The following is a 27,678-nucleotide window of genomic DNA, read 5'->3' as shown; positions in this document are numbered from 1 at the left end:
GCCGCCCAAGATCATTTCATAATCAGTCTTCAACTATCAGTAGTTGCATATATTAATTGATATATATTAATATTATATATCATGCAATACATGTGTTTGATATTCTAGAGAGTTCTCAGACCTCTATAAATAGAGGCATTATGTAAAGATTTGAGTATCAGATATTTATCTGATCATGGTGGATCAGTAGAGTCCATTTTGGGTTTCTCATGGTGGATCATGACTGGATGAAATGCTGTAGCATTCTATGAATTTATAATAGAGTTCAGATATGTTAATGAGTATGAAGTGTTGTAGCACAACTTCATGTCTTTGTGTTTTGCTTATTGATTTGAATGTTTATCATTGCATTCATGTTTATCTTTGATCCACTCTATCCACCTCCTTCACTTTCTGCCCGTCAGAGAGTACAGAGATGGAATTTAACAAAAAAAGTGAGAAAATAAGGATTGTGAGATCGAAGACCATTGTTGAACTTACTCAAGATTCTGAAACTTCTCCTTTTCTATGTGTGGATGATTTTCTTCATAAACCTGTTTGATATTCTCATGTGCACCTTTAAATAACGAAAATGTCTCCATTGCTACAATATTATTATTAATATTAATATTGATAATGCGTTACGATATTTCAACATTATAATTGAATAGGTTATAGTTAAATTCAGCAGAATTTTACCCAAGAGTTATACTCCATATTGGGTCCACGCTTAACCTCGTCCGCTTAGAAAATTATGTCGTAATTTGTATCCTGCTTTCGATGATGCTGAAGGAAACAAACAATAATAGGAAAAGGAAGAAAAGATCAATGGATGAACTGCTTTTTTAATTCTGAACCATTGATTTTAAGAAAGGGCTCGCTCATTTCAAATTTATTTAAAAACCCCTTCACGCGTAATAGTTGGGATATAATTATTGGGGCCGGTCCCTACCTCTCTTTCCAGGAACATGATCTTTTATCTGTCGTTTATCGTACTTCTTTTTTTTCAAAGAGGACAAAGTAAAAGTCGTTAGCAGATCTCACCGCTCTCGTATAAAAGCATTAATCCAGGGATACCGCACAATATTGGGAATCTTTTCAATTCAGTGGAAAATGGTTACTACAGCACAAATTTTCTCTCTCCGAAATCAAATGCATTGCTTTCTTAGGGCCTTTCCTCGATAAGGCGAAAGAATTTTTTCGGTTGTATGTTTGAATGAATTTTGGTTTCCATTTGGTTTTATATTTTATAATAAGATATTTTGTGAATTTTAGTTTCTATTTGGTTTTATATTTTATAATTAGATATTTTGTTGTTACAATATTTTAATGTTAAATTGTAAATAGAATGAGTGATATGCGAAAGGAATCTTTAAAGAAGACTATTATAAAATTCTTTTTCGTTTTTATATCAAAGATAAGAAACATGCACACATAAAATAAATAATTGAACTAGAGGCATCTCGATATTTTGAAGATTACGACAAATTTCAATCTAAGGACATGTTTTCATCATGAGGACGTTTAAATTTATGGGAGACCATAAATTGTAATGGTTAAATTAATTGAAATTAACATTCATGTATTCTTCGAAATAGTTTAAACATTGTATTACATACAAAATGTAATGGATGTCTACCGGGTAAGTGGGCAGTATTATAACAGCCCTGAAAGAAGCTCTTGTTTTAAAAGAAGGCACCAAAGTAATTGAATGGAATCGAAAGGATAGAGGGAAGTTACGAAGAGTGATTCTCCTTGGTGTGTGCTGCAGGAGCAAGTGTTAGGCACAAGAATTTTTGGTTTGCAATTGTGATGGTGTTTAAATATTTTTTTGTTATTATTAAATTTTAGGGTTTGCATTGCATTTGGGCTGGTGTTTAATTTTAGGGCTTAATTTAATATTTTGTTATAACTTTAGTAAAGGTTTAAACAAAACCTTTACGGGTCTAGTGGTTGCCAAAACCAGTTCTTAACTGTTTGGCTTTGTTTATAAATTCTTTCTGAAATCTTTTGGGAGAGTATGATTTGAGATTTTCTTTTATGTGTGAAGAAGGACTGAGATATTGAGAAGATTATTATCTGGCCCTGAACAGATGAAATAAATAATATTTGTAGTGCTTTCTTGCTACTTGGTTTTGGTTTTATTTTGTTCACTCTGCAAATTGATTAGGGATGCATATCATATCTATGGGTTTCTGAATAAAGGAGAAGTAGCATTGTTTTTTTTGGTTTAAAAGTTATTGTTGTAGGAAGCCAGGCTCACGCAAGAACCTCTGGAAGTTTATTTGGGCAAAAATGCCTCTTGCTCGCGTGAACACCATGTGAAGTGGCCTGAGTGTGGTGGAGAGCGAGTAGGAGGAATGTACATTACTCTCTTTATGGTCATTTGAAAGAATGGGCTACAGTTTGAAGAAACATGTGTTTGCTAAGGTAGCATCCCTATGTGCTTGCCATGAATGAACACATGTAACCTGTAAAGTGTTGTTCATATTTGGTATTTTCCCTGTAGTTTTTTTCCTTAGTTTCTTCTTTCCATCCAATATTGAGCCTATTATAGGCTTTATCCTTGTTATCTCCTCATCATATTGGTATTAGAGCGAGACAAGATCTTGCTGGGAAGTGTATGTCTGTAGAAGAATCACAGGCTGAAGCTGAGGCTCACACCATGCCTCCCAAAAGTATGACTCCAGATGCCATCAAAAAGATGATGGAGGAACTTCTGGAAGAGAAGTTCAAGGAGTCTAGTAACAAGGATAAGGAGAATGAGGTGGAAGAAGGTACTGGTGGAGATGAAGAAGGAGAACAGCACCAAGATCTACCAAAGGAATTGCCTGCAGATCAAAAGGCATTCGTTGATGCTTTAAAGTCAATAAGAGGAGATGTTGCTGACAAGCTACCTACATATGGAGGTAGTCTCAATAGTGAGGAAGTGATTGAATGGATTGAAGCAATCACCAATCACTTTGAGTTGAATGAAGTTCCAAAGAATGATAGAGTAAGGATTGCAAAAGGAAAACTGAGAGGATCTGCTCTGTCATGGTGGAATTATACTCAAGGAGAAAGGATAAAAAATAATAAAAGTATGATTTCTTCATGGGAAGTAATGAAGGAAAAAATTAAGGCACAATTTTTGCCTGCAGATCAGGAAGTGTAGTTGTTCAAAAAGCTACAAAGCTTGAGGCAGTGAGAGATGGACGTGAATACCTATACAAAGGAGTTCCATAGGTTAACTCTTAGGGCAAAGAAACTAGAGGAGGAACCAGAAAGAGTGGCTAGATATTTAAATGGTCTGAGAATGAACATACAAGAGGAGATCAGCCTCTTGGCCCCAGATACATTGGGGAAGTGTTTTCAACTTGCTCTTAAGGTTGAAGAGAAGTTGAAGAGGAAGAGTGATCAACAGCAAGGAGGGAGAAGTGGAAGGAATGATCAAGGTAAAACAAACTTCAACAATAGAGGACAAGGCTAAAGGTCCCAAGGCGAGTCTAACCCTAAGGAGCAAGCGGGTGACTCAAGTAGCAAAGGAGGTTACGGTGGAAGGGGATCTAATGGAGGAAGGTCAGATGGATTAGGTAGAGGATCCAGGTTCTTAGGAATGAAGTGCTATAGTTGTGGTCAGATAGGGCAACCAAAATATAAGTATCCACAAAGGGCATCTACTTCTCAAAATGGTGAAAGGAGAGTCACTTATGTGCAGGAAGATAATGTGAGTATGAACTCACCAAAATTTCAATTGATGAAAGACGCTTAGGGAGAAAGTCTCATGTTAAGGAGGACACTTCTTAAGGAACCGCTAAAAGAAGATACTACTCAAAGGAGGGCTCTTTTTTGAGTTCAATGCAAGGTGAAAGGTAAGTTGTGCAAAGTAATAATTGATTCAGGTTCCACAGATAACATCATCTCAGTTGAAGCTATAAACAAATTGAAGTTAGAGAGACTTCCACATTCTTGTCCATACAAGGTTAGTTGGTTGAACAAAGGGCAACAAGAAGTTGTGAATGAGAAAGCTTGGGTAGAGTTTAGTATAGGCGAATATAAAGATAAAATATTGTGTGATGTCTTGCCCATGGATGCTTGCCACCTCTTGCTGGGAAGACCTCGGCAATTTGACAGGAAGGCATGCCATGATGGTAAGAAGAATTCTTATAACTTCTAAAAGGATGGAGTAACATACAGATTGAATTATGAAGAAGAAGAGAAAGGGGTTGGTCAAGTTGGACCAAGTGTGTTGATGGTGGGTGAGAAAGAGTTCATTAATACTCTTGAAGAAGATGGAATAGGCTTTGCATTGGTGCTAAAGCCTAAGGAAGATAGGAAGAAGGAGCGTAGGATAGCAGGCCCGAAAGAAGTTGAAGAGTTCTTGAACCAGTACAAGGAAATCATTGCTAAGGTAATGCCCGAGTCTTTGCCACCAATAAGAGACATAAGTCACCAGATTGATCTTATTCCTGGAGCAGTGCTACCCAACAAGGCAACATATAAGATGACACCACAACAAAATGAAGAGATTTCCAGGCAAGTCCAGGAGTTGCTTGAGAAGGGGCTGATAAGGAAAAGTCTTAGCCCATGTGCCATATCCTTAGTTCTTGCTCCAACGAAGGATGGTAAGTGGTGGTTGTGTACTAATTCTAGGGCTATTAATCGGATAACTATAAGATATAGATTTCCTATTCCTAGAATAGAAGATTTGTTGGATTGTTTGGGGGGAGCTTCATATTTTTCTAAAATAGATCTCAAAAGTGGGTATCATCAAATAAGGATACGAGAAGGGGACAAATGGAAGATAGCCTTTAAAACTAATGAAGGGTTGTATGAATGGCTAGTTATGCCATTCGGTTTATCTAATGCTCCTAGTACATTTATGTGACTAATGAATGAAGTTTTGCATGACTTCATTGGGAAGTTTGTTGTTGTTTGCCTTGATGACATTTTGGTGTATAGCAGGAATAAGGAAGAGCATTTGCAGCATTTGAAGATGGTTTTTCAAAGGCTACAGGAACAAAAGTTGAAGATAAACTTGGAGAAGTGTGACTTTTTGAAACAAGAGTTGGTGTATCTTGGATTTTTGATATCCAAGGGAGAATTGAAAATGGATCTATCTAAAGTGGAGGCCATCATTAATTGGCCAACACCAAGGGCTATTGGAGAGGTTCAAAGTTTTCATGGTTTGGCCACATTCTACAGGAAGTTCATAAGGAACTTTAGCAACATTTGTGCACCAATTTTAGACACCATCAAAGGAGGAGGTAACACAAAATTCGAATGGAATAATGCAGCAAATAAGAGTTTTGAGGAACTCAAACAAAAGGTAGCCAAATATCCTGTTCTTGTTTTACCAGATTTTAATAAAGTTTTTACAGTAGAATGTGATGCTAGTGGCTTTGCAATAGGGGTTGTTCTTAGTCAAGAAGGTAGACCCGTTGTATTTTTCAGTGAGAAGCTAAATGAGGCAAAGAAGAAATATTCTTCTTATGATTTGGAATTGTATGTCGTGGTCCAGGCATTGAAAAAATGGAGGCACTATTTGTTGCCTAAAGAGTTTATTGTGTATACTGACAACCATGCTCTTAGTTTCTTGAAGTGGTAGGAAAAACTCAACCATAGGCACATGAAATGGGTTAAAAGTTTGCAAGCTTATACTTTCACAATCAAACATAAGAAAGAACAAGCCAATAAGGTGGCTGATGCACTTAGTAGAAGAGTGTTAACAATGCAAGAAGTACAAATCCAAAGCATGGGTGTAGATGCATTGAAGGGAATGTATGCGAAAGATAGAGATTTCAGCAAAGCATACGAGGTTTGCACTAAATTGGAAGATAGTTTTCATTCTAATTTTTCTAAATTTATTGTGCAAGATGGACTATTGTTTAAGGATAGCCAACTATGTATTCCCAAATGCTCTATGCGGGAAAATGTTATTAAAGAAAAACATTGTGGAGGTCTTAGTGGTCATTTTGGACTCAACAAGACATTAGAATTGGTACAAAGATTTTATTATTGGCCTAAGATGCAAACAAACATTAAGAAGTTTGTGGAAGGTTGTCTGGTATGTCAAAGGGCAAAGGGAGCATCAACAAATGCTGGACTTTATCATCCTTTACCCATACCAAACAGACCTTGGGAGTGTTTGAGTATCGATTTTGTAATGGGATTACCAAGGACAAAGACAAGTTATGACAGCATATTTGTGGTTGTTGATAGATTCAGTAAAATGGCTCACTTTATTCCATGTAGAACCACTAATGATGCTAGTTATATTGCAGGACTATTCTTTAAGGAAATAGTTCGTATTCATGGTTTGCCATTGAGCATTGTATCTGAAAGGGACAGAAAGTTTGTGGGTCACTTTTGGAGAACCCTATGGAAGAAGTTGGGCACAAATTTATCTTTTAGTTCAGCCTATCATCGTCAAACGGATGGGAAAACTGAGGTGGTTAATAGATCCTTGGGAAACCTTTTGAGGTGCTTGACACGAGAACATGGAGGTAGTTGGGATGCTATCATACCTCAAGCAGAGTTTGCATATAATGAATCAGTGAATAGTAGCACAGGCATGAGTCCTTTTGAAGTTGTTTATGGGAGACATCTAAGGGGAGTTTTGGAACTTAGAAATATGGATGGTTTGGAGAAAAGGAGTGGACATGCAGAAGACTTTGCTGAAGCAATGGTGGAAGTACATGAGCACGTGAGGAAAACTCTACAATAGAATAACCTAAAGGTGAATGCTAAAGTAGATTTGAAAAGAAGAAATGTAAAGTTCCAAGTTGGAAACATGGTTATGGTTCACTTGAACGAAGATTGGTTACCTTAGGGTAGCCATACAAAGTTGATGATGAAGAAGATTGGACCGTGTGAAATTTTAGAAAAGTATGGAGAAAATGCTTACAAAGTGGCATTGCCTCTATATGTAGCTATTTCACCTATATTTAATGTCTTAGATCTGACATTGTATAAAGGTTCAAACAAAGAAGTTGGTACAAAAGCAACAACACATGAATCAAATGACTGGATTCAAGAATTTCCTTCTAAAGAGATACTCCAGATGGAAAGTATCATCAACAACAAGGAAGCAATGAGGACAAGACACAAAGTACACATGGAGTATTTGGTTAAGTGGAAGGACCTTCCAGATTCTGAAGCTACTTGGTTGCCGGAAACAAAAATTATAAGGCAAGGTGGGGATATACAACAATTGGTCTCCAAGACGACTTGAGACAAAATTCACCCCCAAGAGTATGCTGCAGGAGCAAGTGCTAGGCACAGGAATTTTTGATTTGCAATTGTGATGGTGTTTAAATATTTTTTTGTTATTATTAAATTTTAGGGTTTGCATTGCATTTGGGGTGGTCTTTAATTTTAGGACTTAATTTAATATTTTTTTTATAACTTTAGTAAAGGTTTAAACAAAACCTTTACAGGTTTGGTGGTTGCCAAAACCAATTCTTAACTATTTGGCTTTGTTTATAAATTCTCTCTGAAATCTTTTGGGAGAGTATGATTTGAGATTTTCTTTTATGTGTGAAGAAGGACTGAGATATTTAGAAGATTATTATCCGGTCCTAAATAGATGAAATAAATAATATTTGTAGTGCTTTCTTGCTACTTGGTTTTGGTTTTATTTTGTTCACTCTGCAAATTGATTAGGGATGAATATCATATCTATGGGTTTCTGAATAAAGGAGAAGTAGCATTGTTTTTTTTTGGTTTAAAAGTTATTGTTGTAGGAAGCCCGACTCACACAAGAACCTCTGGAAGTTTATTTGGGTAAAAATGCCTCTTGCTCGCGTGAACACCATGTGAAGTGGCCTGAGTGTGGTGGAGAGCGGGTAGGATGAATGTACATTGCTATCTTTATGGCCATTTGCACGAATGGGCTACAATTTGAAGAAACATGTGTTTGCTAAGGTAGCATCCCTATGTGCTTGCCATGAATGAACACATGTAACCTGTAAGGTGTTGTTCATATTTTGTATTTTCCCTATAGTTTTTTTTTTAGTTTCTTCTTTCCATCCAATATTGAGCCTATTATAGGCTTTATCCTTGTTATCTCCTCATCATATTGGTATTAGAATGAGACAAGATCTTGCTGGGAAGTGTATGTCTGCAGAAGAATCACAGGCTAAAGCTGAGGCTCACACCATGCCTCCGGAAAGTATGACTCCAGATGCCATCAAAAAGATGATGGAGGAACTTCTGGAAGAGAATTTCAAGGAGTTCAAGGAGTCTAGTAACAAGGATAAGGAGAATGAGGTGGAAGAAGGTATCGGTGGAGATGAAGAAGGAGAACAACACCAAGATCTACCCAAGGAATTGCCTGCAAATCAAAAGGCATTCATTGATGCTTTAAAGTCAATAAGAGGAGATGTTGCTGACAAGCTACCTACATATGGAGGTAGTCTCAATAGTGAGGAAGTGATTGAATGGATTGAAGCAATCACCAATCACTTTGAGTTGAATGAAGTTCCAAAGAATGATAGAGTAAGGATTGCAAAAGGAAAACTGAGAGGATCTGCTCTGTCATGGTGGAATTATATTCAAGGAGAAAGGATACAAAATAATAAAAGTATGATTTCTTCATAGGAAGTAATGAAGGCAAAAATTAAGGCACAATTTTTGCCTGCAGATCAGGAAGTGTAGTTGTTCAAAAAGCTACAAAGCTTGAGGTAGTGAGAGATGGACATGAATACCTATACAAAGGAGTTCCATAGGTTAACTCTTAGGGCAAAGAAACTAGAGGAGGAACCAGAAAGAGTGGCTAGATATTTAAATGGTCTGAGAATGAACATACAAGAGGAGATCAGCCTCTTGGCCCCAGATACATTGGGGAAGTGTTTTCAACTTGCTCTTAAGGTTGAAGAGAAGTTGAAGAGGAAGAGTGATCAACAACAAGGAGGGAGAAGTGGAAGGAATGATCAAGGTAAAACAAACTTCAACAATAGAGGACAAGGCTAGAGGTCCCAAGGCGAGTCTAACCCTAAGGAGCAAGCGGGTGACTCAAGTAGCAAAGGAGGCTACGATGGAAGGGGATCTAATGGAGGAAGGTAAGATGGATCAGGTAGAGGATCCAGGTTCTTAGGAATGAAGTGCTACAGTTGTGGTCAGATAGGGCACCCAAAATATAAGTATCCACAAAGGGCATCTACTTCTCAAAATGATGAAAGGAGAGTCACTTATGTGTAGGAAGATAATGTGAGTATGAACTCACTAGAATTTCAATTGATGAAAGACGCTTAGGGAGAAATACTCATGTTAAGGAGGACACTTCTTAAGGAACCGCTAAAAGAAGATACTACTCAAAGGAGGGCTCTTTTTTGAGTTCAATGCAAGGTGAAAGGTAAGTTGTACAAAGTAATAATTGATTCAGGTTCCACAGATAACATCATCTCAGTTGAAGCTGTAAACAAATTGAAGTTAGAGAGATTTCCACATTCTTGTCCATACAAGGTTAGTTGGTTGAACAAAGGGCAACAAGAAGTTGTGAATGAGCAAGCTTGGGTAGAGTTTAGTATAGGCGAATATAAAGATAAAATATTGTGTGATGTCTTGCCCATGGATGCTTGCCACCTCTTGCTGGGAAGACCTTGGCAATTTGACAGGAAGGCATGCCATGATGGTAAGAAGAATTCTTATAACTTCTAAAAGGATGGAGTAACATACAGATTGAATTCTGAAGGAGAAGAGAAAGGAGTTGGTCAAGTTGGACCAAGTGTGTTGATGGTGGGTGAGAAAGAGTTCATTAATACTCTTGAAGAAGATGGAATAGGCTTTGCATTGGTGCTAAAGCCTAAGGAAGATAGGAAGAAGGAGTGTAGGATAGCAGGCCCGAAAGAAGTTGAAGAGTTGTTGAACCAATACAAGGAAATCATTGCTAAGGTAATGCCTGAGTCTTTGCCACCAATAAGAGACATAAGTCACTAGATTGATCTTATTCCTGGAGCAGTGCTACCCAACAAGGCAACATATAAGATGACACCACAACAAAATGAAGAAATTTCCAGGCAAGTCCAGGAGTTGCTTGAGAAGGGGCTAATAAGGAAAAGTCTTAGCCCATGTGCCATATCCTTAGTTCTTTCTCCAAAGAAGGATTGGTAAGTGGTGGTTGTGTACTAATTCTAGGGCTATTAATAGGATAACTATAAGATATAGATTTCCTATTCCTAGAATAGAAGATTTGTTGGATTGTTTGGGGGGAGCTTCATATTTTTCTAAAATAGATCTCAAAAGTGGGTATCATCAAATAAGGATACGAGAAGGGGACAAATGGAAGATAGCCTTTAAAACTAATGAAGGGTTGTATGAATGGCTAGTTATGCCATTTGGTTTATCTAATGCTCCTAGTACATTTATGTGACTAATGAATGAAGTTTTGCACGACTTCATCGGGAAGTTTGTTGTTGTCTGCCTTGATGAAATTTTGGTGTATAGCAGGAATAAGGAAGAGCATTTGCAGCATTTGAAGATGGTTTTTCAAAGGCTACAGGAACAAAAGTTGAAGATAAACTTGGAGAAGTGTGACTTTTTGAAACAAGAGTTGGTGTATCTTGGATTTTTGATATCCAAGGGAGAATTGAAAATGGATCTGTCTAAAGTGGAGGCCATCATTAATTGGCCAACACCAAGGGCTATTGGAGAGGTTCAAAGTTTTCATGGTTTGGCCACATTCTATAGGAAGTTCATAAGGAACTTTAGCAACATTTGTGCACCAATTTTAGACACCATCAAAGGAGGAGGTAACACAAAATTCGAATGGAATAATGCAGCAAATAAGAGTTTTGAGGAACTCAAACAAAAGGTAGCCAAATATCCTGTTCTTGTTTTACCAAATTTTAATAAAGTTTTTACAGTAGAATGTGATGCTAGTGGCTTTGCAATAGGGGTTGTTCTTAGTCAAGAAGGTAGACCCGTTGCATTTTTCAGTGAGAAGCTAAATGAGGCAAAGAAGAAATATTCTTCTTATGATTTGGAATTGTATGTCGTGGTCCAGGCATTGAAAAAATGGAGGCACTATTTGTTGTCTAAAGAGTTTATTGTGTATACTAACAACCATGCTCTTAGTTTCTTGAATGGGTAGGAAAAACTCAAGCATAGGCACATGAAATGGGTTGAGAGTTTGCAAGCTTATACTTTCACAATCAAACATAAGAAAGAACAAGCCAATAAGGTGGCTGATGCACTTAGTAGAAGAGTGTTAACAATGCAAGAAGTACAAATCCAAAGCATGGGTGTAGATGCATTGAAGGGAATGTATGCGAAAGATAGAGATTTTAGCAAAGCATACGAGGTTTGCACTAAATTGGAAGACAGTTTTCATTCTAATTTTTCTAAATTTATTGTTCAAGATAGACTATTGTTTAAGGGCAGCCAACTATGTATTCCCAAATGCTCTATGCGGGAAAATGTTATTAAAGAAAAACATTGTGGAGGTCTTAGTGGTCATTTTGGACTCAACAAGACATTAGAATTGGTACAAAGATTTTATTATTGGCCTAAGATGCAAACAAACATTAAGAAGTTTGTGGAAGGTTGTCTGGTATGTCAAAGGGCAAAGGGAGTATCAACAAATGCTGGACTTTATCATCCTTTACCCATACCAAACAGACCTTGGGAGTGTTTGAGTATGGATTTTGTAATGGGATTACCAAGGAAAAAGACAAGTTATGATAGCATATTTGTGGTTGTTGATAGATTCAATAAAATGGCTCACTTTATTCCATGTAGAACCACTAATGATGCTAGTTATATTGCAGGACTATTCTTTAAGGAAATAGTTCATATTCATGGTTTGCCATTGAGCATTGTATCTGAAAGGGACAGAAAGTTTGTGGGTCACTTTTGGAGAACCCTATGGAAGAAGTTGGGCACAAATTTATCTTTTAGTTCAGCCTATCATCGTCAAACGGATGGGCAAACTGAGGTGGTTAATAGATCCTTGGGAAACCTTTTGAGGTGCTTGACACGAGAACATGGAGGTAGTTGGGATGCTATCATACCTCAAGCAGAGTTTGCATATAATGACTCAGTGAATAGTAGCACAGGCATGAGTCCTTTTGAAGTTGTTTATGGGAGATATCCAAGGGGAGTTTTGGAACTTAGAAATATGGATGGTTTGGAGAAAAGGAGTGGACATGCAGAAGACTTTGCTGAAGCAATGGTGGAAGTACATGAGCATGTGAGGAAAAATCTACAATAGAATAACCTAAAGGTGAAGGCTAAAGTAGATTTGAAAAGAAGAAATATACAGTTCCAAGTTTGAAACATGGTTATGGTTCACTTGAACAAAGATTGGTTACCTTAGGGCAGCCATACAAAGTTGATGATGAAGAAGATTGGACCGTTTGAAATTTTAGAAAAGTATGGAGAAAATGCTTACAAAGTGGCATTGCCTCCAGATGTAGCTATTTTACCTATATTTAATGTCTTAGATCTGACATTGTATAAAGGTTCAAACAAAGAAGTTGGTACAAAAGCAACATCACATGAATCAAATGCCTGGATTCAAGAATTTCCTTCTTAAGAGATACCCCAAATGGAAAGTATCATCAACAGCAACGAAGCAATGAGGACAAGACACAAAGTACACATGGAGTATTTGGTTAAGTGGAAGGGCCTTCCAGATTCTGAAGCTACTTGGTTGCCGGAAACAAAAATTATAAGGCAAGGTGGGGATATACAACAATTGGTCTCCAAGACGACTTGAGACAAAATTCACCCGCAGGAGTATGCTACAGGAGCAAGTGTTGGGCACAGGAATTTTTGGTTTGCAATTGTGATGGTGTTTAAATATTTTTTTGTTATTATTAAATTTTAGGGTTTGCATTGCATTTGGGGTGGTGTTTAATTTTAGGGCTTAATTTAATATTTTTTTATAACTTTAGTAAAGGTTTAAACAAAACCTTGACAGGTTTGGTGGTTGCCAAAACCAATTCTTAACTGTTTGGCTTTGTTTATAAATTCTCTCTAAAATCTTTTGGGAGAGTATGATTTGAGATTTTCTTTTATGTGTGAAGAAGGACTGAGATATTGAGAAGATTATTATCCAGTCCTAAATAGATGGAATAAATAATATTTGTAGTGCTTTCTTGCTACTTGGTTTTGGTTTTATTTTGTTCACTCTGCAAATTGATTAGGGATGCATATCATATCTATGGGTTTCTGAATAAAGTAGAAGTAGAATTGTTTTTTTTGGTTTAAAAGTTATTGTTGTAGGAAGCCAGACTCACACAAGAACCTCTGGAAGTTTATTTGGGCAAAAATGCCTCTTGCTCGCGTGAACACCATGTAAAGTGGCCTGAGTGTGGTGGAGAGTGGGTAGGAGGAATGCACATTACTCTCTTTATGGCCATTTGCAAGAATGGGCTACAGTTTGAAGAAACATGTGTTTGGTAAGGCAACATCCCTATGTGCTTGCCATGAATGAACAGATGTAACATGTAAGGTGCTGTTCATATTTGGTATTTTCCCTATAGTTTTGTTTTTTAGTTTCTTCTTTCCATCCAATATTGAGCCTATTATAGGCTTTGTCCTTGTTATCTCCTCATCGGTGTACAAGTAAGAAGAAAAGGATCAGCTCTCTGGCCTTTGGCCAGAGAGTCATGCATGTAGATATTTTGAGTTGAATGTTACAATTAATGAAATTAGTGTTTTGGTTTGGTGTCTATCCTTCAATCTCTATGTGAGTGTTTGATGTTATAATTTTTATTCCTTCATAATCCCCCATGACTATTGGTTTTTTTAGTGGTTTACAAAAAAGAGGAAGAATCAATTATGAAAATTGATAACAAGCAATAAACTAGTCCTTGTTCTGAATCGATAATGGGAGAAGGAATAGATTCAGTGTTTGGAAGTTAAAAATTGATAGCTCTATAAAGGAGATGAGTTGTTTGAGAATGGGAAGGGTGGCAACTTCCTCACCCAAACCCGATGACAAAAATGAACAACGTGACAGGTACAAACTTGATAAGTAACAACGAGATCTTGTCTTGGCTGGCTAGTGAAAAAAAAAGGGACCCGATAATAGCATGCCAAATGCATGATGATTTGGCAAAGAATACATTGATATGTAAAGAATGGATGCTTTGAAGGAGGTTATTCATTAATAGAGAAGCCATTCGATAGAGCGGAGTGCTTAGTATTGAGAGAAGAACCCAATATGCAACAAGCCAATTGAGATGTGGGCACAAAATACAATTAAGGATCCCAATAACATGTGAAGGGGAATAGTATAGGTTTATGAAGTGAAGAGGAGTGACATGTAGGATGAGGAGAGTGGTAATGGACAGGAAGAGACAACATTCAACAAAACAAGAATTGGGGGGTTAATATAGTAGGAGCCAAATTGCTACCAAGGCAAGGGTGGTGAGTATATCCATAATTCATAAAGAAGTAGTGAGGCATGTAATAACTAGTGAGGAAAGAATTAGTAATGGAGATTTGCAGAATGTGGGTTGCCATCAAAGTGTTAAGGTACAACTTGATGCATGAAAGATGTTTCGAGATTCTCTCACAATGGTGAGGGTGGTGGAATGGTTTAGTCTCGAATGAGCAAAGGTGGCGAGATATAAAATGATGATCATCTATTGAGGCAAGATATTGTAGAATCTCTAATGAGATTAGTTGGACGAAGGTGAAATTTGGGATAGTGGTGATTTTCTCTACACCAATAATATATTGTAATATTTGTCCCATTCAAGACAAAACAAGAGTTGTGGTATAGCTTGAGTCCCAACCTCTATTAAATCTAAGATTTTTTCCAATTTTTAAGTCATGTTATGCTCACCAGCTCATCCTTTCATTTATTAATGATGTTGTAATAATGCTTTTAGCTCTCTTAACTGACAGCTCTATCTTTTTGGGTATCAAGCAACATACAAATCTAAAGTAGACAAAACTAGATGCAAGTATAAGGGAATGTTAGGGATGTCTTCTTGAATCATTGTATGTAATATTATGTCTCATTCAATCATTCTCTACCATTTCAAAAAGTCTACATGCCATCTTTGTGATTCCACTTTTTACATATAACATATGTACCAAAGCATTTCCATTTATACCTAACAAAATTTTACTTTTCATATTACTTTAATGGATATCCTTACTGCATCCCAAGGTTCCTATTTTATCATTGGCACGAATCTAGCTTATACTTGCCAACAATATTTTCTTGGATGTCTCTAAAGTTATTTCAAAAGTTCATCTTGTGCATATCATACAATAATTGCAATACTTGAGCTAATGTTGTTTCAAGGATTACTTTAAAGTTCATATTGTCATCTCAACAAAACAATTTTGTATAGATTATGCAAGCTCTACAAAATAAAATCTAGCAATATATAATCTCATGCATATGCAATACATATTACTTAATTTACTTTTTAATACAAAATTTAAATCCATAGGAAATCTTGTATAATATTTTAGATATGCTTGTATTTTATATTTTCTTTTAATTATTTATTTTTAATGCAATACACAATTTTTGAAATCAAAAAAGACAATGCAATGCGATTGATATATATATTGAAAACTTGATGATCAATACCGCAAACAAAATTGGCTTTATAAAGCTATTTATGCTAGTGCATAACCACTTATGAGATTGTAACTTCCCAACTAACCATGTTACTGTATTTGTTATTTTATTTTAATCTAACCTAATACGAAATGATTAATGAAATACTCCAACAATCCCCCCTTATTACAGTAATATGAACAAGAGTGGATGTTGCACGGGTTTTAACCCAATCCTCTAGAGACTTTGATGAAGTGCCTTCACCAATCCTCCTTGCTAGTTTAGAAAACACCAATTTGATCACATCAGTGGATCTCCTAACCACAAAACTTGAATTTGCATTTACAATTTGAGTGTTCCCACCTCCACTGCACAATGAGACATATTTCTTCTAAAATTCCATATCTCCTCTGAGTGTGTCTAATGCCTCCTGTAGTCTTGCACATGAGACACCTTTCCTCTTAAAATTCACATATCCGTCGAGTCTAATACCTCTTCAAGTGTCATAGAAACAATCACAAATGATATGTCTGCACATGGAAATCTTTCCTCTAAAAGTGCACATCTCCTCTGAGTGTGTCTACCACATCCTCAAGTGCTTGACAAATCTTCTTCAAATCTTGTACCCCCTTGCTTTGTGGAAGGACAATCATGCTGCCAAGCCCCCTCCTTTCTTCAAGGACACATGTAAACAGAGGCCCCTCTTCTCTTTAGGGACAAATCTGCCAAGCCATATCTTTTTAGGGACACTAATAGTTTCTTCTCAAAAAATAATCAAGTCAAAGAATAGATCTATGTCACCTTGGGGCTAACTTTATTTATTTGATGGGACCGAATCTGGCTAGATAGCTTTCGGTGGGATCAGATCTACTCGAATCCATGTGGTACTGAGTGGATGCCACATGGTGTGAACACCTCCATAGGGATCCGGCTAGAACGGATTTGACTAGACTGGAACTAGAAAAATTCTATTATTCGCAAAAAATTGAATCTGACCAAAACCAAAAAAATTATGTAATCCACAAATAATCAAACTCGTTGCTCATTTGGATGAAATGAGCTTGCCAGAATTGTGGGAAGAGCTACAGTAGTCATTTGATCGAATTAGGCATGTCAACATTTTTTTCCATTTTTTAATATATTTTAAGTTTTAATTTCCTTAGGTAAAAATATAGCTTTTAATGTGTATTTTTTATGTTTAACATTTCCTTAGGTTCAATTTTTATTATTATTATACATTTATATTTTTAATTAGTGTAATATTAGAAAATAATATTGAAATTTAGTAAAGTTTAGACATTATTAGAAAATTTAGATTAATTGTAAAATATTATTTATAGAAAATCATAGAAAATTATAAAGAAAATATTAGAAAATTTAGAAAATAATAAAAAAATTAGAAACTTTAGAAAACAACAGAATTTTTTTATTAAGTATATAGAAAATTAGTTGGATATAATATTAGAGAATTTAAATATTTTTATTTTATTTTTATTAGAAATCATTAGAAATTATTCTAAAGGTAAAAGTTTAGAAACTACTACTCGAAATGTTAGATAAAAATACTTTTTTTTTAAATAGTACAATTTTTTTCCTAGTATAAGTAAAAATATATTATTGAAGCAAATGAAACTAGTAACTAAAACCATTAGATTGAATTAAATCAGACTCTACCTCTTACCATGAACCCAATTAAATTTTAATTGAAACCTTAACATTGAACCTTATAAATTATAGGCAGAAGTGGAACTTAACATTGAATGTCATTAAACCACAACATTAAACCTAATCAAACTCTAACTAAAACTCTCACATTGACCCAAATTATACTCTAACTCCTATATTGAATCTTAAATCCAAATATGTTGACCTAAACCCTAAAGCTTAACCCTCTATCTCTCTCTAACTCCTATACCCCATCTCTCTAAACCATAAACCTCTCTCTAACCCCATAATCAGTAAGCTTATTTCTCTCCCGCTCTCTATCTCTAACTTACATAGCTTCATCTCTCCCAACCCTAACCTCATCTCACTCTCTAATTCCTAAACCTCATCTATCTAAACCCTAAACTTCTCTTTAACATAGTAATCTGTAAACTTGTTATCTAAATTTGATTTGTACCTTTTACTAAAATCAAAATGTAATTTAGTTAACATTTCTTTATATGTTGTGCAATAGGTTTGTTTAGCAAGATTCATTTAGTGTGTTTTGATTTAATTAATTTTTACAATAATGTTTATATATATTATCAACTATCTTGTATTATTTAATTATATATTTCATCATTATGCAATTTTGGGGTAGTGATTCTAGAGAGGCCAATTTGCATGGTCGTCCTCATAGTGGTTCATTGTGTAGATCCACTACTAGTACCTAAGATAAGAAGACATTGTTCACTAAGACTATTCAACTCTTATAGAGTGCACTTGATGTTATTTATCAGAGCTTACAAGCTTCACCTACCCTACAACATAGGGATAAGGTGACTGTGATTAGAGATGAGTTGATCAGTAGGATGCACACTATTGAGGATTTTAACCCTTATGATAGTGTCAGTTTGGACACATTTTATAGCTCTCTATCCCATACTATTAGTGGTGGTTTGAGGTGAATGGAGATATATGAGATGGTGTTAGTGGAGAGTGTGAAGAGCATGTTCCCATATTATCAACCTTTCAAAAAGGTTAGAGGGTACCATGCTATGAGATGTAGTGATCCATTAGTGGCACCTTTCATTTATCCTCATTGGTTGGCTGTACATCACATGTGGTCCCAAAAGGATGAGTTCCCCTTATATTTCTACAAATAATTATTTGCAAAATTTTATCTACATCGAGATGTTGATTACACAGATATTCCAAGGCATGATGGGTAGGGTTAGGGTTGGTTATCGAATAAATTCAAATGCTTAGATGCTCCTAAACCCATTGATAAGTGGGCATTCATTGGTCCAAACCTTTTGGTGATGCCAAAATGTTTGGAGTTAGCTACAGCTGGAGATAGAGTAATAAATGATACATGTAGAGATGTGTATGATAGGATTCCTACTACTGCTATCCAAGTGCATGAGATATCTTCTAATTGAGTGCATAGCTACATGACATGCTCATGATCTTCATCTTCAGCTAATGATATGTATCATAAGGTTGACATCCCATCTCCAGTAGAAGTCTTCATGGAGTCTTCAGTAGACCATTTGAGGGCTATCAATATGTGTTTTTCTATAGATCTACTTTTAGTGTGGTGCCATCATATGGGAGTGGTATCATGAGAGGTACATCAGAGGCATTGGGTGGTCAGGGATGGGAGGACATACATGTTGTAACTACAACTCCACTGTAGACTATAGTTGAGGAGGATGCAACCCCCCTATGGAGGCAAGTTCTTACCCACCAGACATTCATTGTTCATAGATATGCTCATGGATCCTATGCTTGACATCGAAGATATGACCTTTAGTGATATAGACCTGAGTGAGATAAGTAGAAATATATTTTCAACAATGGTGGAATATGTAGACTTGCAGACACCTACACATCATGTGCAACAGGAGACAAAGGTAAAACTTTACAAACATGTTTGCTTAATTGTCTATAGATCTTCTATTTATTTTTACATATCATATTAAATTTAATTTAGTAAACTATAACTTGTGACATATTTGTTTCTTCTATTGCATACAAACTACATCTATAGCTCTTGAGGGTGGAGATGGAGAGATAGTTGTCCACCCTAGTCATCACGAGTCACAGGTAAATTTAATTATATGTATGTTATTATTTATTTATAGCTATGGGACATTTTACATTTATAGCATGCTCATATAATTTGACATATTTCATATTTGCTTGAGTTATCCGACCATTTGCATTTATAGTAGACATATATGCTATTTTCATGAGTTATTTGACTATTTACATTTATAGTTGATATACTTGATATTCTCATGAGTTACATGACCATGTTTATAGGTAGTTGATACATTTGATATTTACATTTATAGAATATCTTTTAGATACATGTGGCAACATGTTTTTGAAATCTCTAGACATTATTTTTTAGATAATTGTTAATGTGTAGTAAATTTACATGTTCTATAAATTAATGAAAATGTGTTTTACATAATTTTCTAGGTGTGTTGTAAAAGTGTATAGAAAATGTAAATGTAAATAGAAATAATTACATTATTTTTATTTAGAAATTTAAAGAAATGTAGAAAAAAACATGTATAAATATTGGAAAAAAACTTAGAGCAATGTAAACAAAAAAAAAATTATGTATATATAAATTTGAAATATTTTATGAATTATTAAACCTATCTATCAATCAGAAAGTTGTTGATACATATGGTCAAGATCCTCTCTATCTTTAATAATCTCCAACAACTTTTCATTCTCCTCAATGTCTAACCTCCACTTTGGTTTGCTACATCCTCTTTTTGGAACAATGTCAAACTGAATCTTTGTGGCTAAACCCAAGTGGTTGTAATGAAAAACTTTTTGGACAGGCATGCATTCAACAAATTGAACACCATTGTGGTCAATTTTCTTTTGATGATAATAGGTGCCTACAAAATAAGATTTGTACTTATATAGATCTTCTAAGGGCATAATATGTACCTTTTATAACAACTAAACCAGTTGAATATGACTGGTTATCATCATCTGTATAGGGTTCAGTCAACTTGATTTTTGCTTGTGTGCATCTAAGTAAATAATAATCTACACCTTCCACATTTTGAGGATCTGTATACACATAAAAGATGTCACCTAAAAATATACAAAAATAATAAAACCTATAAATAAATATGCAGATAATTCAATATAAAAATGAAACATGTTTGTAGAAACTCACCAAGAATAACCAAATCAAAAACATGTTCATAATCAATTGAATACATAGGATTATGAATGTCTATGTCATTGTCATCTTCTTCATAAGGGGTACTTTTGATTATGTCTGTCAATGTCCATTCATAGACATACCCATTCACAATATTCTCGCATTGACCCATTGCATTGTTTTGAATGCAGACATCACAAAAACATGATTTTTCTCTTACCTGAATTGCTAGAGGTTTGTGATGTCTAGTAGTCATCAATTGATGCAATCTTCTAATTCCAACAATGAGTTGACAATTGTAAGGATTTGAGAGATCAATATCTGTAACACATTAAATTGGAAAGTATCTATGTCAATAATAAAAAGTATTAAAGTAATCATATCAAAGAAAAATGGAATGTTTACCTTTCACAACCTGAATTTTTATTATTATATGTTGTATCACGAAGAGAAGAATGAGATTTGCACCATTCAACAACTTAATTTTCTTTTTCTATCTTTGTATCTATATAGGAAAGAAAATTATATGAATGTTAACAAAATATAAAATAATTATTTTGTAGATGGTCATATACATCAAATTTGATTAGTACATAACAATATTATACCTAAAAGTTCATGTTGGTGAAGTGCACACTTTACACATGCTCCTGCTTCATCATGCTCTCCTTTCCATGACAACTTTCAAAGAAGTTCCAAAGAAACTTAGCATTTCATCTCGCATGTTGTGTTGTAAGCCAATTCAATGCTTTTGTAGACTTAAATTTCCCTATGAAAAAATAATAATTTTTTTATGAGTAATCAAATCTATGTATAATTAATTGTTTCGTTAATTAAATATGTGTATGAAATTTTAAAGTATAACTTTCAAATACACATACCAGCACAACCATTAGATCAAATCCAATGTTCTAAAGCATTTATCTTGTGATTAATGAGATCATCAAAGAAAATTACAAAACAATGAGCTACATAGCTCCTATCATGAACCCTATCATCACTAAGATAAAAATAGACCTCCTTGATGATAATGTGTTCATTTGGATCGATACTTCTTACCCCATCCACCTCAAAATTGTGCATGTCTATAGGAAACTTGTACAAAAATTGCAACTTGATTTGAGTGATAATATTTAGCTTGAATTTCAGATTGAGGGGAAAAAGTGGAGTTTTCAGAGAAGTCTACAATTGATAGAATACATCTTACTGGGAAATAATTTTTTGAATCTCGAAACTATTGCGCTTGCCATCTTGCACCATGAAAATGTTGGATGTGTGGATAAATCATAGTTCTAAATTTATCAATTAACTCACGGATATGGAAAATTTCTCTCCTTCAAAGCCATTTTTAAAAATTCTTCTCCATTCTTTGTTCAATATGTCTCATACTCAAATCTGTTCCACTCAACTAGCGTCAACACATCAATATTGTCTATTTCATATGGAAATTTTTACAACTCTTCACAACTTGTACATGCATTTTTATGCATTGTATATTGAATTCATCCGACTCTTCAGAGTTATCACATAAAAAAGACTTAAAAATTGTGTTGTGCTTCTAGGAATTATCACATCTAGCTTAAGTGTTGTCATAGCTCTTCTAAAAGATTGCAAATAAAGATGAAATTCAACATTATTTTGACAAAAAATTTCACATACCTTATTTATGTGTACAAAATATGGGTGCAACCTCTCGAACATTCTTTGGGAAATTACATTTGCAAATTCTTTTTTGAAAGCTTTAAAAAATTCACTTTTTGTTGTGTCTACGAAGTGTTTTGGATGTTCTATTTTCATACTTTTCTTTTCATCTTTGATCTATATAATGTCTCTTCTATTGGAAGAAACACATGACTAGCTGGTCTGATATTCAACACCCTATCTTCTAACATCTTTAGAAATTCTATCCTTTTGAGGAAGATGAAAGATAATAACCCAGTTATTTTCAATGTTCTCATCAAGAAAGTTTATCATTTTTTATGTATCTTTGAACAATTCTTCTAGATAGATTGAGCATTTTAGAAATTGTTCAAACTTTTTTTTTTAAGTGACAAGTCATTTTTTGTAATCATAGTCGTCAATGCTTTCCATGTAGCACTTAAATGAGCTACTTGACTACTGTTATCAATAGAATTTAATGCATCTTTAAAATTCTAAACTATTGTTGCCTTGACATTATCTTCTAAGCTTTTCTAATTCTTCACACCTAACAACTCTAAAACAAGACCCATTTCTCTTTTCCTATATAATTCAACAAATAATTATCCTTTACCAATCTGAGATTTATTTTCAAAAAATTCCTCCCACATATTTTTCAAATGTATCTTAATTGTACTTTTAGGTATCATGTGTTTAGATCATTCAATTTCTCTAAATAGAGAGCTTTTGTCCATCTCCAAGAAAATTTTCCAACTATAAACCATATTTTTGAAATGTCCTACTACTTTCTGGAACTTCAACATGATCTTCTTCAACTTCAATCAATGGATCTTCAATTGGTGGCTCCATATTATTTTTTGTCCATCCTTTCTTCTAGTCATCTCTTACTTGATCATATCTTTTTGCTCTTTTTGCTTTATTCCCCATTGCACAAAAGCCTAAATAGAGAGCTTGAAATCACCTGCATACAAAAGACTTCCAAATGCAATTGCATAAATAACAGTCGATCATAGACAATATAGAAAAAAAAAATCAACTTTAGAAGCTTATTATATTTGACTATCTATATGAGTAGAAAATCTTAAGACAACTAGTTGCATTAAAGCATTGCTAAATTTAAATTAAGTAATTTATTAAATATATTAAATAAATTAAAGTATTTAACTATTTAATAATTTTAATAGTTTTTGTAATATTTTAAAACACCTAAATTAATTCTAATAATTGATTTAAATCAAATTAATTAATTAATTTAAAATAAACATTAAATTTAAAATAAACAATAAATTTAATTAATCAATTTCAATACAAAAAGAACAAAAAAAACTAATTTCCAAATATTTCTTCAATAAAATTTCATAAAACTTAACTTTTTTAATACTACAAATGCAAATATCATTAAATATATCAATTTTAAAAATAAAAATTAGCATTTAAAATAAAATACTTATTTTATTGTTTAAACAAAATAAAATTTTTAGACTATCGCATGTGACCTTGTGCGGGCGACTTTTGGGTCATACCAATCTAATTGGATCTCATTCAACTGGATCAAATCTGGCCAAAACTATCTATGTCATCCAATGTGGCACTTTCTTTCATGTTTTTACAATTCTGAAGAACTTCACACTTCAGAGGCCAATTTCATCATCAAAATTAGGGTTTCAAAAAAAAAAAAACCACTGGATAGAGCTTGTAGTCAAAATTATTCCAATATAATTTATTTTTATAGGTGATACAATATTGATTGCAATAATTGCAAAATAATGCAGATAGGTACTTGAACATTGAAGATGATGCACATTAGAAAAAATATTTTAAAAATAGTAGATGGTACCAAAAAAAATTTTAAATGATGAATTTTTGTATAGGAGAGAATGCTCTTTGATAATATATAACATTTGTAATGGTTAACATGGATTTACTAAGGAAAAGATGGTGGGAACGAAAAATTGTTAAATTATGAAAAGTTCAACTTAAAATAGCTATAAGAGACAAAATATACAATATTTTTTAAAATTCCTTTTTGATACTTCTAGGTACATATATCATCAACAACATACTTCAAATTTATTTGAAGTTATTTCTATGATGGGAACTATAACCTCTAATTTGCTGGATTTTCAACACTCTCAAAGCAGGTCATTGAAAATTATAAAAAAACATACTATTTTAATTTTTAATTTACTTATTTTAAATAATAGACATAAAATTCATCCTTTTATTCACATTTCATCATTTTACATCAACTAAAAATTGAAAACAAAAATATGACACTTACATTGTTGAAGTTTAACACTTTTTTTTATGTTAGCCTTTTCATTTGTAAAAGGGTGACACATGTTTGTACTTTTACCCAATCATCTATCAGTGAGAAGCTAGCTCAAGATGATGGAAATCCTCCTACCTCCATTGCCTCGAGCCTCTTGTTTTTTTTTCTATTTTAAATAATGTAGTTCACCATTGCTTAAATTGAATAGATTTTCATGCACTATTAGGTGGCACATTTAGTGCCATGCAATTTATGGATTTGTTAAGTCATAGTTATTAATTATTTTAAATTTAGTTTACACTAGTGCAAGTCTTTTTTTTGGAGATATGATTAGAGGCTACGATCTCTATTAAAGACTGCATAATGTAATGGTTATGAAAGCCTACATTATGTAATTAGAATGAGATGTCAATGAAGATATAGAGTGTTTGTGTTTGAAATATATGTCTTTTCATATATTTGTGTAATCTATTTTTTCCTCCTATATTCTCATGTTCGAATTCATCAACTCTCTAGGTCTACAATCCTATTTGTTGAATGAAGGGCATGGCTTTAGATTTTGATGTAATACTCCAATTTTGGTTACATCTTTCTTGCAAGAGTTATTGAGAAGGTATGTGGAATGAAATTTGGGGAGTACATGCAGACACATATTTTCATTCCATTGGTTCTAACAAGGCTAAGATTGGCAGAATCACCATAAGACCATCTGGCAAAAAATGAGATCCACTTCATGGTTTTGACAGCATGGACAACCTCCCGATCTTCATATTTTTGTTTAAAGGGTACATCAATGGTGCCTATAGCATTGTAGATTAAGAAATCTTGACTCGTTCGTAGGTTGGAAAGGAAATGCCACCGATGTGGTTAGATTTATGGATCACATTCATGACCTTTGGCAACCTACAATTTTGAAACTGCAAATGGCTAAGATGATGTTGAATTCTCACATACCCTCCAATAGATATTTTAAATGCTAACCAAATCTCTAAAGAAGACTATTACAAAAATCTTTTTTATTTTTAAGAATATTAAAGATTAAAAAATCAAAAGTTGAAAAGAGTGAGGAAAATGATTTAGTTGGTTCTGAAGAAGAAAATGAACGGGGGAGAAGGAAGTCTTGGAGACTTGCCAAAAGCAGGACTAAGATGAAGCAAAAATTTGCTAGGAATTGGGAAAATAATGAGGAAATAGAATCTAAAACTGGTGAGAAGGAAGATGAAAAATCAAAGAAGAGAATGGGAAAAGGTGAAGAGATAGAAGATATAGGGACTGAAGAAACTAGCTCAACCTTAGAGGAGCTTAGGAATAGAAAAAAGAAGAAGATAACTAGTCAAGAAATTACCCATGTTTTGGCTATCTTTACCATGAATGTGATGTACTTTACCTCATGAGTGGCACCCTCCCTAGGAAAATGGAAAGATGAATCACCAATGATGGCGACCTCCCTTGGTCATGTGCACAAGAAAATTAAGAAAATTGTTTCTACTAATTGCATGTTTGTGCAAGTTAAAGCTTCAAGGAGGAGAAGGGAAACTGTGCTAGTTGCCAAGAGTTTATTGGAAATGTCAAAGATATTAAGTAGGAGATGGTGGCCCTTAAGGATCAGTTTGATGCCCTAGAAAATATTTTCACTACCCTCTCAAAATTCTCACTCAAGTTCACTCATGTTGTTGCTATCACCGTGCAACTTCTACAATAGAAAAATAAAGAGAACAACCTAGGAGTGGAGGACTCTACCAAGCTCTATGGTTTCTTGGTAGTCAACTGGGCCAAGGTCTTGATAGCTAATAAAAGAAAAGAGAAGGCTAATATTTAGGCCTAGTTTTTTTTTTTGTATATTTTATGCTCTTGAAACTCTTATGCTAGTCTTGTCCAACTTATATACTTTAAATTTTAACTTCAAGTTGGTAGGCCTTAGTGACAACTTAATTTTAAGGTTTATGTATCATAGCACTCATGTTGGTACTCATGTTGTTAACATTTTTATGCGGTTTACCAATATAAATTTTGATCATTGCTATATCAATTATGGGTTGTGTATGTGTTTCACTAGTGATCTTACCTATGTCACCAGGTGGTTTTGTGGTTATTATCTCAATTGGGGTTACTAGTTAGCTTATTTTGTTTTTGGTGTGAATGGTAGAATAGGTTACATGTATCTTTGGGATAGTAATGTGTTATTAATGTAATTCTTGGTGATGAAGTGAGGGCCACCCCCCTTGTTTTGGCTTCTATTAATATCAAATATTAGAAAAATGTAGACATAAAATAAATTATATATCATAATACTTGTCCCGTTAAAAAAACAACAAGAGTTTTCGCCTAAGTCATAACCTTTGTGATAAAATATGAGATTTTTATCAATGTGTAATACATGTTATGTTCACCAAATCATTATTTCATTTATCAACAATGCCCCTAATAATACTTTTAGCTCCCAAATATGATAATTTTGTCAGTATTTTAGGGGGGGCAAGCAATGTAAAATTTGTAAAGTAGAGAAAACTAGATGTAATTATAAGGGTTAGGGATGTCTTATTGAATCATTGTTTGTAATATTGTGTCTCATTGAATAATTCTCTTCTATGTCAAAAGGTCTTAAATGCCATAGCTCATATTATCGAAGCCTTTGCTTAGAAATATGGAAACCTAGAGATGGTCTTCTCTATTAACACTGTAGAACAAAAATTCCTTCTCCACCCTTTTTTGCTACTATGTGTGCCCCTGTTCTATGCCCTAGATTCCCAACAGAGCAAGAATATTCTCATCAACATAATGCCTATAAGGCATGTTGGTCACATGTCGACCACCCACCCGAGGACAATGTAATAGAAGTTGGAATATTTTGTCACCTCATCAGGCTTACAATACAATATCAATGCTTTCATTAAGTGAATGACATCATTTAGCATTGGAGGTGGTAGCCAGTAGGGGTAAAAATGATGTAAATATTTCTATATTATTAATTTAAAATGCTTATTATCAAAAAAAAATTTTAAAACACTATACAAAAAATGTCGTGTACAAGATCACTAATTGGAAAGGAATGTTGATGTCAGTGGATGTTAGGTTCTAGTATCAATGTGCCACAACATATTCTATTCTATTATATTCAACAAATAGTTATTAACAGTTGCACCCTTGGGGGGTTTGGGCCACCCTTAAACATCACACAATAAGGGAAGAATTAAGCTTGGGGAAAAAAGTCAACTTTGATTATTTAAAACTTTTGGTCCTTATGATGACTTTAGATATTCTATTAAATATCAATATGTTGTCTCTACATATGAGTTCTCTAGTTTCTTTATATGCTACTCTAAAGGCTTTAGAGTAATTTAGCTATTCATCTTTTGCCACAACTAATTGGGCACCCAGGACATCGTTGTATTGCATGAGTATCTTCATTACTTCATC

The 27,678-nt window shown here is 34.1% G+C and overlaps 1 pseudogene; it reads left to right on the top strand.

Moving 5' to 3' along the window:
• LOC149553666 (polyglycine hydrolase-like) overlaps positions 1-25,241 on the top strand; it is a 68,642-nt pseudogene extending 43,401 nt beyond the window's left edge.
• Positions 25,242-27,678: the final 2,437 nt, after the last annotated feature.

The sequence above is a fragment of the Cupressus sempervirens genome, chromosome 6, assembly GCF_028749045.1.
Source record: "Cupressus sempervirens isolate cs-2001-9-10 chromosome 6, ASM2874904v1, whole genome shotgun sequence".
Classification (NCBI taxonomy): domain Eukaryota; kingdom Viridiplantae; phylum Streptophyta; class Pinopsida; order Cupressales; family Cupressaceae; genus Cupressus; species Cupressus sempervirens.
Note: the sequence above shows the minus strand (reverse complement) of the source record. Positions and strands in the feature narration are given on the sequence as shown.